Below are 14,365 nucleotides of genomic sequence, written 5' to 3'. Positions count from 1 at the left end.
CACTCAATGTCCACTCTATTAGACACTCCTATCTAGTTGGTCCACCTTGTAGATGTAAAGTCAGAGATGATCGCTCATCTATTGCTGCTGTTTGAGTTGCTCATCTTCTAGACCTTCATCAGTGGTCACAGGACGCTGCCCACGGGGCGCTGTTGGCTGGATATTTTTGGTTGATGGACTATTTTCAGTCCAGCAGTGACAGTGAGATGTTTAAAAACTCCAGCAGCACTGCTGTGTCTTATCCACTCACACCAGCACAACACACACTAACACACCACCACCATGTCAGTGTCAGTGCTGAGAATAATCCACCACCCAAATTATACCTACTCTGTGGGGGTCCTGGCCATTGAAGAACAGCATGAAAGGGGGCTAACAAAGCATGCAGAGAAACAGATGAACTATAGTCAGTAATTGTAGAATTATATGGTTCTATATGGTAAGTGGAGCTGATAAAATGGACAGTGAGTGTAGAAACAAGAAGGTCGTCTAATGTTATGGCTGATCAGTCTATATTCCCAGCTATTTTGAGTCATCTATTACTACTACTACTAAACATTGTCTAAGTATGTTGTTAGAAAATTTATACATTTACATTATGCCAAAAATGTGGTCAAAAAATATACTGTCAGCAGTGAAATAAATGTCAAAGTAAATATAAGAAACATTGTGGGGTTCTTTATTTGCATTTTCCATACTGTCCAGATTTTAATTGGCTCCCCAGCCATCAAGTCTGAAACCAAAAGAGTGCTTTTGGGATTTGTTAAAAAAAAAATGCATCTCACAAATCTGCAGCAATTACATGGTGCAATCATTTCATTTAATTATCATCAACTGCTTTATCCTGGTCAGGGTCAAGTGGGTCCACTGGGCACAAGGCAGAAATACCCTGGACAGGGGGTCAATCTAACAAAGGGCAAACATATTACACAGAGATTATGTCTGTGTAGACACCTGACAGGCCAATAGCGTGGGGTTTGAATCTCAGCATTGGGCTTGCAAAGTAGACAGCTGCACCACCCATATGCCTGATGCAATCATTCCAACATGAACTAAATCGTAAAGGAACGTTATGAACATGCTTCTAAGATCGTTAGGTGGTTCACAATTTGACACCCAGCTTCATTACACAACTAGGGCACCCAATGGCTAAGTGGGTAGCACTGTCGCCTCACAGCAAGAAGGTCCTGGGTTCGATCACCAGGTGGGGCGGTCCGGGTCCTGTCTGTGTGGAGTTTGCATGTTCTCCCCGTGGGTTTATTCTGGGTGCTCCTGTTTCCTCCCACAGTCCAAAGACATGCAAGTGAGGTGAATTGAAGACACTAAATTGTCCATGACTGTGTTCGATATAACCTTGTGAACTGATGAATCTTGTGTAATGAGTAACTACCGTTCCTGTCATGAATGTAACCAAAAGTGTGAAACATGATGGTAAAATAAACAAAGAAACATTGCACAAGTTTATTATGTGTAAGTGCAAATGTGATGTATGTATGCTTTTAAGTGGGTTTATCAGCAGTCTCCATATTTATTTATAGGTTCTGTAGTATGGGTTACATGTACGTTACATTTTTGGCATTTAGCAGACGCTTTTATCCAAGGTGACTTATAATTATGACTGAACATGATTTTGAGCAATTGAGGGTTAAGGGCCTTGCTCAGGGGCCCAACAGTGACAACTTGGTGGTGATAAGGCTTGAACCGGCAACCTTCTGATTACTATTCCAGTACTTTAACCGCTGAGATATCACTGCAACTATAATCCAAATTACTACATGTACATTTTATCCAAAGCGACTCATAGTACTTTGACAGTTTATTATCTAAGCAATTGAGGGTTAAAGGTCTTGCTCAAGGGCCCAACAGTGGCAACCTGGTAGTGGTGGGGCTTGACCAGCAACCTTTTGATTACTAGTTCTGTACCATAACTGCCTTTTATTTTACCATCCCACGTGCATGTATCATGCAGGTACTTTCAGTTCTTGTTTGTGGAATGTTTGATATTTATAATGTGTACTATCATTGTTGTACTTTCCTTAGGGATCAATACAATATATATTATGGGAATGAAACTTACCTCTAGATGGCGCTGCTCTCACGAGCATCTCAACTGACTAGACGATTTTCAAACTACTAAATGATCTCTAAATTATATTATGGGATATTTTCCCTCTGAGCTTTGCTAGCACAAGCACAGCACAACTAACTAATTATTATTATTATTATTATTATTATTATTATTTTAACGTGGTGGAAATAAGTACAAAACAGCATGTAATACAAGTGTGAGTTGTAAAGTTATTATTGGCTTATTCTCAGTATTATTTAACTTACTTAGACGATCAAAATACAAAATCTCATTCATTTTTTTAATGTTTGTTACCGACAACAGTGTCACTCATGTTCCAACATCATCTTATTTATAGAAGACCTGTTTTTGTGATTCAAGGACTATACCTGACCATCTGGTAAACATTTCCCCTAAGCACAGTGACAGTTATGTATAAAAATAATTGCAAGATTTTAGCATTAAACACTGATTCAATAACAACAGGACAGCTGTTAGAGCTGTTAGCGGTTATATGTCACACTAACAAGAGTAATAGAGTGGGTGCCACACAGTAACACTGGCCCTGAGGATCTAAGGTCGATGTCTATTATGTCCTCTTTATGTTTTATTTTTTTATTGACATTTTACACTACAGTCTACATTTGAAAATCCATAATAATTAAATGAAAACAGGAATTAATTAATTAAAACCTAAATTTCTTATTTAAAAAGTATTTAGACCCTTGATTCAATATTTTATAGGAGCATCTCTGGCAGCATTTACAGTTCAGCTGCAAGTCTTCGATACGGCATGGTGGCTCAGTGGGTAGCACTGTCGCCTCACAGCAAGAAAGTTCTGGGTTCGATTCCCAGGTGAAGTGGTCCGGGTTCTTTCTGTTTGGAGTTTGCATGTTCTCTCCGTGTTTGCGTGGGTTTCCTCCGGGAGCTCCAGTTTCCTCCTACAGTCCAAAGACATGCAAATGAGGTGAATTGAAGATACAAAATCGTCAATGACTGTGATTGACATTAAACTTGTGAACTGATGAACCTTGTGTCATGTCATGACCTGATTTATAGAGTGTTGCAGAAATGTTTGCACAGGACTTGGGGTTGCACAGGACTGCACATGACCGTGGGGTTCTTCCTTACCTCCCGGACCAAAACCCTTCTTGCCAGAATGCTCAATTTAGCCAGACAGTCGCCTCTAGTATAGTTCAAGGTTGTACCAAGCTTCTTCCTTTTCAAAATGATTGAAGTCGCTGTGATACTGGAAACACTAAAAGCTTTAGAAATGTTTTATTTATCTTAAATTTATTTGCGAAGATCCACCAACAGTTCCTTAGATTTCATGGCTTGTTTTTTTGTCCTGACACAATGCACTTTAGCCTTAATAGACCCAGATGTATGCTGTTCCAATCTATGTACAATCAATTTACATTGCAAAAGGTGAAAAAGTGGACTCCAACTAAGTTCTAGACATACAGTATCTCTAGTGTAATCTCTAGGATAATCCATTCAAACAGGAAGCAATCTGAACGACCAGAGGGAGAGGTTTGAATAATTTATTTCTTCATTGTTATTTTAGATTCAGATTTTTATTAATCATTAAAAAAACTCTCAGTACATTCGAATACCACTGTACGTACATATTAGTGCTTAAATACTTGATTCTTCTTCCTGTGTACAAAACATTTATTTTGCAAGCTTTATGTAAGGATTAAGATAAGCACAGTAACAAAAGTGTATAAGCTCAGGGAACATTTATTGCTAAGCTACAGTAACACTACCAGGAAAAAATAGACATCAATAGAGGTTTTTTTTTAATTGCAGTTTTACAGACAATACAGTTATGAGATAAAAATGCCTGCAACATTACTTTACCTTAGCCTAGCAATGTGACATAAATTGGCAGTATGTGTCTTAGTCTCCGGAGTGACTTATTGTCCTGAATATGCAGCAGAACAGCATTTAAAATAGAGGCAGTTTATTGGAGTGAGGATGTGTCATCCTACCGGGCTTACTCCTCATACACATATTCAGCTCTGCACAGTGGCTTAATGATGTGTCTGATTTGTCAGAGCTGTGTGTGTGTGTGTGTGTGTTGGGTTGCCTTGTTTCACCCATCACCCTGTGTCTCAAGCTCTCACAGCATCCCCTTTTCATTCCTTCTTATTAATGTTTATGATTTATTTCACAATTAACATTGCTTATGCAAATCAGCTGTTGTGTGTAATATGTATTAAACATAATCATATGTTGGTGTAATTGTTTTTATTATCATATGTACAATTCGTAGCATTTATAACATATAATATATAATATAATATAATATATATAATATAATATACTAATAGAACTGAATTTTTTTGGTAATACAGAAAAATATTCAGTTAATTTAATCATACCTTAAAATGCATAAAAAAGGTTAAAAAAAAAAAATTAAAATTTTTTTTTTTTATATAAAATCCAGAAATGTGGCTACATCAGTTCATTATTCATGTTCATTTGTTTAAAGAACATAAGTCAATTGAAATTGTTGAATATGTAAGTGGGTCTGAAATAATGAGATGTGCACATAATGATATGCAAATGTGATGAATTATTAAAGAGGCCTGACTGAAGCTCATACATAAGTTTCTGTATGTATTTCACACAAGTATATGCAATGTACACCGATCAGCCATAACATTAAAACCACCTCCTTGTTTTTACACACACTGTCCATTTTATTAGCTCCACTTACCATATAGAAGCACTTTGTAGTTCTACAATTACTGACTGTAGTCCATCTGTTTCTCTGCATGCTTTGTTAGCCTCCTTTCATGCTGTTCTTCAATGGTCAGGACTCTCCCAGGACCACTACAGAGCAGGTATTATTTGGGCGGTGGATCATTCTCAGCACTGCAGTGACACTGACATGGTGGTTGTGTGTTAGTGTGTGCTGTGCTGTGTGTTGTGTGTAAGTGGATAAGACACAGCAATGCTGCTGGATTTTTTAAACACCTCACTGTCCCTGCTGGACTGAGAATAGTTCACCAACCAAAAATATATCCAGCCAACAGCGCCCCGTTGGCAGGGTCTTGTGACCACTGATGAAGGTCTAGAAGATGAGCAACTCAAACAGCAGCAATAGATAAGTGATCGTCTCTGACTTTACATCTACAGGGTGGACCAACTAGGTAGGAGTGTCTAATAGAGTGGACAGTGAGAGGACACGATATTTAAAAACTTCAGCAGCGCTGCTGTGTCTGATCCACTCATACCAGCACAACACACACTAACACACCACCACCATGTCATTGTCACTGCAGTGCTGAGAATCATCCACCACCTAAATAATGACCATTGAAGAAGTAAAAGCAGGGTAAAAAGTATGTAGAGAAACAGATGGACTACAGTAAGTAAATGTAGAACTAAAAAGTGCTTCTATATGGTAAGTGGAGCTAATAAAATGGACAGTGAGTGTAGAAACAAGGAGGTGGTTTTAATGATGTGGCTGATCAGTGTATACCTTTATAAGATATCAAACAGTATGTTTAAAAGTGATTATTAATTGTTGCTTATTACACAGTGCACACTTACATGAAATTGCTTTACCGTTTTTCAGGAATCCAGTTTATTGGTTTATTAGGTGGTTTACTCATTATGACGGTTACTGTATTTAAATTGTTTCTAAAACTGGTTGAGGCACCATAGAAACATTTTTGTCATATTTAACATCTATAGAGTATAGAGTAATTCTGCATGAAGACTTTTTTTCTTACTGTAGCCTTCCTGTAGCTTAAATTTAATGATTACCTTTAACTTCTTGCATTAACAAGGCTTTTTTTGCCCAAATATAGATGTATCCTAATCTAGACGTATTCAATCTCCCTATTGCATTATGCTTCCTCTCTACTGATGTTGATCTCCACCCTGATTGAGGAGAGCCGTGACTATCACACGCCCCCTCCGACACATGTGCAGTAGCCCAGTGGTCCCCAAGAATAAATAATTAGATATCGATTTAAGAGCAATTAAGTTTCCAATACTCTTCGGGTGGTATTGTTTCCAATCATCACTAGTTGGTAGCAGTGTCTCGTTGCAGCAATAAAGCCCAGGATTTACACAGATTTTCCATTCTATAGTTATTCTATTTAAATCCCCCCGTCGGTTTATGAAACGGGTCCGTGGTGCAAAAAAGGTTTGGGACCGCTGCAGTAGCCGACTGCATCTTTTCACCCGCAAAAGGCGGTTCATATGTGGATCAGCTTTGTGTACAAAGAGACACACCCTGATCCACGCTATTCCTCGTCTCTGTGCAGGTGCCATCAATCAGCCAGCAGAGGTCGTAATTGCATTAGTTATGAGGAATCTCCTGCCCTTGAACAACAGCCAATCGTTGTTGATGTAGGCGCCCCGTCTGCCGTATGGCAGAGCTGAGTTTCAAACCGACGAGTTAAAAATGTCAGCTCTGGTGTGCTAATCTGTTTTACCGATCACTCGCATGTCTTTGGACTGTGGGAGAAAATCGGAGCTACCAGAGGAAACCCACACAGACATGGGGAGAACATGCAAACTCCACACAGAAAGGACTTGGGCCACCCCATCTGGGGTGCTGTGAGGCGACAGTGCTATACCAGTATAAATTTATTCCATTTTATTTTTATTACTTTATGATGAGTGGAGAACTTCTAACATGGCAAATTAGGTCACACAATTCCCAGTTTAAAACATAGTGGTGGTAGCATCATCCTATAGTTTTTTGAATGGCAATCTGGTTTGAATAAACAGCTGACAGTAAAACAGTAGAACAGTAAATGTAGCTCTTTACGCATGTCTGGATGATTGTGTGTTTACAGTTACATAATATGACAAATCATATTGCTCTTTCAGCTTTGAGTGAGGCAGTTTATGCTACAGTTCATTAGCTTACTCATGCTATGTTCGGATTATCTTACCACAACTGGTTGAGTCACCGCAGAGGATGGTAGGTAAAAGAGTTAGAAGGATATTCATCATAAACAGATGCAGAACACCTCATTACTACAATGGTTATATAAAGTAAATATCAGAGGTACACTACATGAGCAAAAGTATGTAGACACCTTTCAAATTATTGAGCTCAAATGTTTAAGCCTCACCTACTACAAACTGTATAAAATCAATCATATACTATATATGGTTTCAGTTGTAGCCATAGTTTAGGGAAGGCTTTGTTCCTTTTTCCAGCATGACTGTACTGCTGTGCTTGTATGGTGTAAAAAAAAAAATTTAGTACCTTACCTTAACCCCAGGGAACACCTTTGCAATAAATTAGAACATTGGATGCAAGCCAAGCCCTCTTATCCAACATCATTGCCTGACCTTAAAAAAGTACTTGTATGTAAATGGGCACAGACTCCCAAAATCCCAAAATATTGTGAAAAGTCTTCCCATTTATAGCTGCAGTGGGGGGTTGGGGGCTCAATGGTAACACCCTTTATGTTTGACTGGTATATCCAACAAGCTTGTGGTCAGGTGTCCACATACTTTCTTCTATTTTATTTATAGTTTTCCCCCCTTTTTCTCCCATTTTTAGCATAGCCAATTAGTCTTCCACTGCTGGGGACTCCAATCACATATGAGGAGGGTATGTTCGCCTGATACACTCTCCCTCCATTGTGTGAGCAGTCAACCGACCCCTTCCTATTTATCTGCACTTCAGTAGATTCACGCATGAAGCCAGCCTTACACTTGGAGAGTCACGGAGCATTTCTCAACTGCTGTACAGGCGCTTTGGGCTGCTAACCAGGGTCCTTACACAGCGTCAAAGACCCCACCCTCTTATAAGTCTGGTCTTTTCCCACACAGCAGACTAAGTGGCCAATTTTGTCTGCTACAGGCACTGCCAATTGTGTCTGCTAGGGGGAGTCCAGCTGACTGGTAGCAGAGCTGAGATTCAAACGTAAAAAGTTCAGAATCCCAGCGGAGTATGTGCTGTGGGGTGCAGATCTACATACATTTAACCATATTGTGGCCACAAAACCTCTATATTTAACAGACTTATAAGAGGGTGGGGTCTTACAAATCATATGGCCACAGCACTGCTGTATTTAACATCATCACATCTTTCAAATTGTCCTACAAATGGAAGTCAGGTTGTGTTAAATGTAGTGACTGTCAAGTATTTAACGTGCTGACTCAAATCTGCTAACAAGCACCTTTACTCTTCTGTTCCTGCTAGTATCTCCACAACTCTGTACATGATTAGTGTCAGCTTGACACTGGCACTTTTATTTCATGTAGCTGATCAAAGTGTGTGTCGCCAAGTCTAATAGAATGACCTTCTTTAAAAGTATCTTGGCAGAACATTGGGCACAGACTAGTGATAAGCACTATCTGTTTCTGCTTTTGTATCACTCAGAAATATGCAAATATGTGGAACCTATGTATATTGCACATTTATCATATTTGTTTATCTTTACAAAACTATGACAAAGATAACCCAAATTAACACAATAAACAGTTTGTAAACAATTTATAATTTTTTTAAAGGTACAATAATTCACCCCCTTCAGTTACGCAATTAAATAATTAAGCAAATTATTATCACCAGGATCTTTTAGATTAGACACACCCAGAACTTATTACCACTAGCCTGGTGAAATATCACTTTAACAGAACTATTTCAGCAGTAAAGTAGCGAAAAGATCTTAAACATCAGTACAATACACAGTTAGAAATAATTGTAAAAAGTAAAAAAAAGTAAAATTATTAACATATACAGTACAGCGGTACCTTGTAACTCAAGGTTCCCTAAACTCAAAATCTTTGAAACTCAACACCCATTGTCGAGAAATTTGTACCCTTAAACTCAACGTGTTCAGGTTTTTAAAAAAAATATTTAATACATTTCAAATTAACAATGAACAGTCGCTTTGTTCAGCGCCTGGCTTGAGCGGTGCAGTAAGACTTCATCAAAGTGCGCATATGAGACGAATCTGCATTTGTGTGGAATAACTGAATAATTTACTCAGAATGCATCCACATGTATCTGTGTTTAGCTGGATTTTTCTCCAGTTTCACTTTTAAACTCGTGTTATAGCTTGGGGTTCTGAGAAATTGTAAGAATGCTTTTTTTTGAGAGAGTCTAAAAAAAAAAAAAAAAAGCTTAAAAACAACATAGAAACTCATAATTATTACTGCTCATAAGTTCTCTCCACTAATGAAATTCCTCACTCGTTTTGGTACAATAAGTCACGTTATGCTTTGTGCACCACCACACTCCATAGGAAATAATGGCACAGTCAGCTCAAAAGCGATTGTGCTGCTTCTCATGTGAACGGAATACAGTATTCTAAGATCACGCATCTCCACGATTAAGAAGCATAAGGAAACAATAAAGAAGTAAAGGTAAAGTGCAGGTTTTATTGTATTTTTATTGAATTTTAACTGTTTTTAATTGTATTTCAGTGTTTTTATATTGTATTTGTGTTATTTTCAGTGTATACGTGTCAAAAACAACCCCATTATTTTACATTAGCCTAAAATATTTGCAGTTCCACGGGACCATGGAATACATTGAAACTCAACGCCTTTTAAACTTAACGCCACTCCCAGAACCAACTGACGTTGAGTTTCAATGTACAGTGTATCACAAAAGTGAGTACACCCCTCACATTTCTGCAGATATTTAAGTATATCTTTTCATGGGACAACACTGACAAAATGACACTTTGACACAATGAAAAGTAATCTGTGTGCAGCTTATATAACAGTGTAAATTTATTCTTCCCTCAAAATAACTCAATATACAGCCATTAATGTCTAAACCACTGGCAACAAAAGTGAGTACACCCCTTAGTGAAAGTTCCTGAAGTGTCAATATTTTGTGTGGCCACCATTATTTCCCAGAACTGCCTTAACTCTCCTGGGCATGGAGTTTACCAGAGCTTCACAGGTTGCCACTGGAATGCTTTTCCACTCCTCCATGACGACATCACGGAGCTGGCGGATATTCGAGACTTTGCGCTCCTCCACCTTCCGCTTGAGGATGCCCCAAAGATGTTCTATTGGGTTTAGGTCTGGAGACATGCTTGGCCAGTCCATCACCTTTACCCTCAGCCTCTTCAATAAAGCAGTGGTCGTCTTAGAGGTGTGTTTGGGGTCATTATCATGCTGGAACACTGCCCTGCGACCCAGTATCCGGAGGGAGGGGATCATGCTCTGCTTCAGTATTTCACAGTACATATTGGAGTTCATGTGTCCCTCAATGAAATGTAACTCCCCAACACCTGCTGCACTCATGCAGCCCCAGACCATGGCATTCCCATCACCATGCTTGACTGTAGGCATGACACACTTATCTTTGTACTCCTCACCTGATTGCCGCCACACATGCTTGAGACCATCTGAACCAAACAAATTAAACTTGGTCTCATCAGACCATAGGACATGGTTCCAGTAATCCATGTCCTTTGTTGACATGTCTTCAGCAAACTGTTTGCGGGCTTTCTTGTGTAGAGACTTCAGAAGAGGCTTCCTTCTGGGGTGACAGCCATGCAGACCAATTTGATGTAGTGTGCGGCGTATGGTCTGAGCACTGACAGGCTGACCCCCCACCTTTTCAATCTCTGCAGCAATGCTGACAGCACTCCTGCGCCTATCTTTCAAAGACAGCAGTTGGATGTGACGCTGAGCACGTGCACTCAGCTTCTTTGGACGACCAACGCGAGGTCTGTTCTGAGTGGACCCTGCTCTTTTAAAACGCTGGATGATCTTGGCCACTGTGCTGCAGCTCAGTTTCAGGGTGTTGGCAATCTTCTTGTAGCCTTGGCCATCTTCATATAGCGCAACAATTCGTCTTTTAAGATCCTCAGAGAGTTCTTTGCCATGAGGTGCCATGTTGGAACTTTCAGTGACCAGTATGAGAGAGTGTGAGAGCTGTACTACTAAATTGAACACACCTGCTCCCTATGCACACCTGAGACCTAGTAACACTAATGAGTCACATGACATTTTGGAGGGAAAATGACAAGCAGTGCTCAATTTGGACATTTAGGGGTGTAGTCTCTTAGGGGTGTACTCACTTTTGTTGCCGGTGGTTTAGACATTAATGGCTGTATATTGAGTTATTTTGAGGGAAGAATAAATTTACACTGTTATATAAGCTGCACACAGACTACTTTTCATTGTGTCAAAGTGTCATTTTGTCAGTGTTGTCCCATGAAAAGATTTACTTAAATATCTGCAGAAATGTGAGGGGTGTACTCACTTTTGTGATACACTGTACCACTGTATTAGTTTGGAATGGGTCATAAACCCATTTCTAAGGCCCTGGGTCTATAGGGAACCACAATGAAAGCCACAATCTCCAAATTAGGTAAATTTGTATGGTTCTCAGCCTGTGACCTAAAGCACAACTGGGTTACTGCTGATTTGAACCCTATTAAAATGATGTGGCAGCACATGCTAACAAGCCATTTAAGTGTGTGAATTAAGGTAATTAAAAAAGATGAGCCACAATGGTTGGGATTTAAAAACATTTAATGTGACATGTATGCAAAAATAAAGAAATTGGGTGGGTGGGTAGGTTTGGGTGTGGTTGGGGGCGTACATTTGCCAACATTTGGAAACGTCTAAGAGTGTCTGTTCCATTGTTGATTTTATTGATTATTGTATTATTTAAATATTTTTATTTTACTTATTATATTACTTGTTTTATTTTGTTGTCAATGCTAATTTGGTTTGAATAAATAGTGCACATAGAGTCTGTATGGTGATTGTTTTTAATAACTATACTTTCTCTGTTCTACACAAAACAGGACGATCTGCACATTGCACATGAAACATACAGTACATCTTTATTAATAGTTAGCTTCAGAACATTTTAAGACTGACTAAAGATGCAGAACTCAGGGTCCCTCATCCACGCCCTCTGCCTCTCTTCATCCTCTGCCTCATTTGCAATGATTATGTTATCAGGGTGGCCAGGCAAAAGGGTGGAGCGGCCATAATTTCAGCACTGGATTAGGCTGAAATAACGAGGTCACCAAGTTACTGTTGCCTTAGCAACGGCACATTGAGAAACAGGGGATGCCATTGCAGATCTGCAGGCCGGCAACATTGCTCTTCCCTCTGTTTCTGTTTCCCCAGTTTCAGAATTGTCACACTGCAGTGTTACTTCTATTTCTCTGTCATTATCACAAACTATTACATATAAATTCAATGTGTACATTCTGTTTTGGTGTTGTTTTGTTGGAGGTAGGACCAACTTTAATAGCTTCACACACAACACATAAATAACACCAGGTATAATTTTAGTTGGCTGTTTATTTTAAAAAAATGTATAATAATTAATGTGTCCATCCCGAGCTGACATTTATAACTCGTCGGTTTGAAACTTGGCTCTGCCACCCGGCATGCTGATCGATGATGCCTGCTCAAGAATGGGGGATAATGCATTGATCAGGGTGTGTCTCTCCGTACACAAAGCTGATCCACATATGAACGCACCTTGTACAGGTAAAAAGATGCAGTCAGCTACTGCACATGTGTGTTAGTAACAGCTCTTCTCAGTCAGAGTGGAGGTTAATATCAGTAGAGAGGAAGCGTAATGCAATCTGGTAATTGGATACGACTAGATGCAAATAAATGCAAATAATAATGTAAACTTAATGTGTCCACCAAAAAGCAAACTTGAACTGCAATATTTAATATCACAAGATATTCTTCAAGATATGTTGCTACTTAATTGGATGCATATGATTTATTAAATATAGTTGACTTTACCCCTGTTAACAATGGGTGTGGCTAAAAAGTATTTAAAGTATCATATTTGAGTGTTGGAGTTTATGTCCTGTTTATTGTATTATTAAACCATCTTTGTCTCTGTCATTTCATTTTTAAATTTTAGTAAAACTTGGACTCATTCCCCGTCTCGTTTGCAGTCTCTATCTCTCTGGATCAGCTGTTCGTCTCTCTGTGCTGGGTCTTTGGCTTGCTGATATTTTTTTCTTTTCAGTTGCACTGTTGCAATTTTTAGCAGACATCAGTACAGCCTGCCAGAATGTTCTGGCTTTCAGACATTCACCAATATTTTTAATGTTCACTGTCCTGTACACAGTTTGTACATGCTTATACATATTTATTTGGGACTCAAAGTCACCTAAAATGGCAAAACAAATCTATGATACGCATTATGATATCTGTAGAAAGCTTTCTAGACTCGTTTGTTGTAATACTACTTAACTTTGACTTTATTTTTATAGAGCGCTTTTCAAGAACCCAAAGACACAATTTTCATTGTACAAAGCATCACAGACAACAAGCACATAAAGCATCACAGACAGCAAATACATACAAACAGACAATAAGGAGAGTACATACAGGGAGACAATAAGGAAAAGACCTGATAAAGGGGCAGTCTAAGCTTAAGGCAGATTATATGCAAGTGTGAAGAGGTACATTTTGAAATTAGATTTAAATACAGAGATATAATTGGACTGTTTGACAGGTGGTGGGGGAGAGTTCCAGAGTCGAGGAGCACATCTAGAAAATGCTCAATCACCAAAGCCTGGACTAACAAGTGGGTTTTCACTAATTAGGAATCAGGAGGCTAAATGACATTGTTCAATGACAAAAAACTTGCACTGCACAATGTCAAACCATGTAAATAATAAATACATGTAAATAACACTTAATGTAAATAAGGCCATTGTTTGTGTGTAAAACAAATATCACACGAAGATACGTTCCAACAGAGTGCCGTTTATTGCCAGCTCACTTTTAGCATTTTAAAAAATCATCTACTACTGCCACATCTAAAAAAACTGGTTAAACAATAAAAATCACTTTATAAATGATAAATCGCTCACCTGAGATAAAAAGAAAACCTATCTTGTCCTGGCTTGGAGATCTGTCACGTCCTCAACGATTAATCCATTAGTATTATGAAATTAAACAAACTACACCATTTCCCGTTTAGCCACTGATGTTCTCTTCAAAATCCAGCAGGGTTTAATAATCTAAAAATGTGACAGAAGGAAAATCTCAACTCTGCGTCGATTGTAATTGGTCCATCCTGTTCAGAATATATACTCCTGTAAGCAATTAACTAATTCGGAGGGTTGTCCATCTACTTTTGTCCATAAAGATTTTTCTTCATATTCACTTTTATTAACAGTTATTGTATATTTTGTCTCTCTTGCTTTTGAGAAAATATTCCAAAGCTCTGATTGGTTATAAAATTAGGTACGTGCACAGAGCTGGTTAAAGGCTGTGATTGGCCCATGGCCAGGTTACCCAGCAGGCTCTTGTCCTCTGCCATGTGCTACATGCCCTCTAAACAACCCC

Source organism: Trichomycterus rosablanca, chromosome 8, assembly GCF_030014385.1.
Source record: "Trichomycterus rosablanca isolate fTriRos1 chromosome 8, fTriRos1.hap1, whole genome shotgun sequence".
In the NCBI taxonomy this organism is placed as follows: Eukaryota; Metazoa; Chordata; class Actinopteri; order Siluriformes; family Trichomycteridae; genus Trichomycterus; species Trichomycterus rosablanca.
This window is presented reverse-complemented; position numbering follows the sequence as displayed.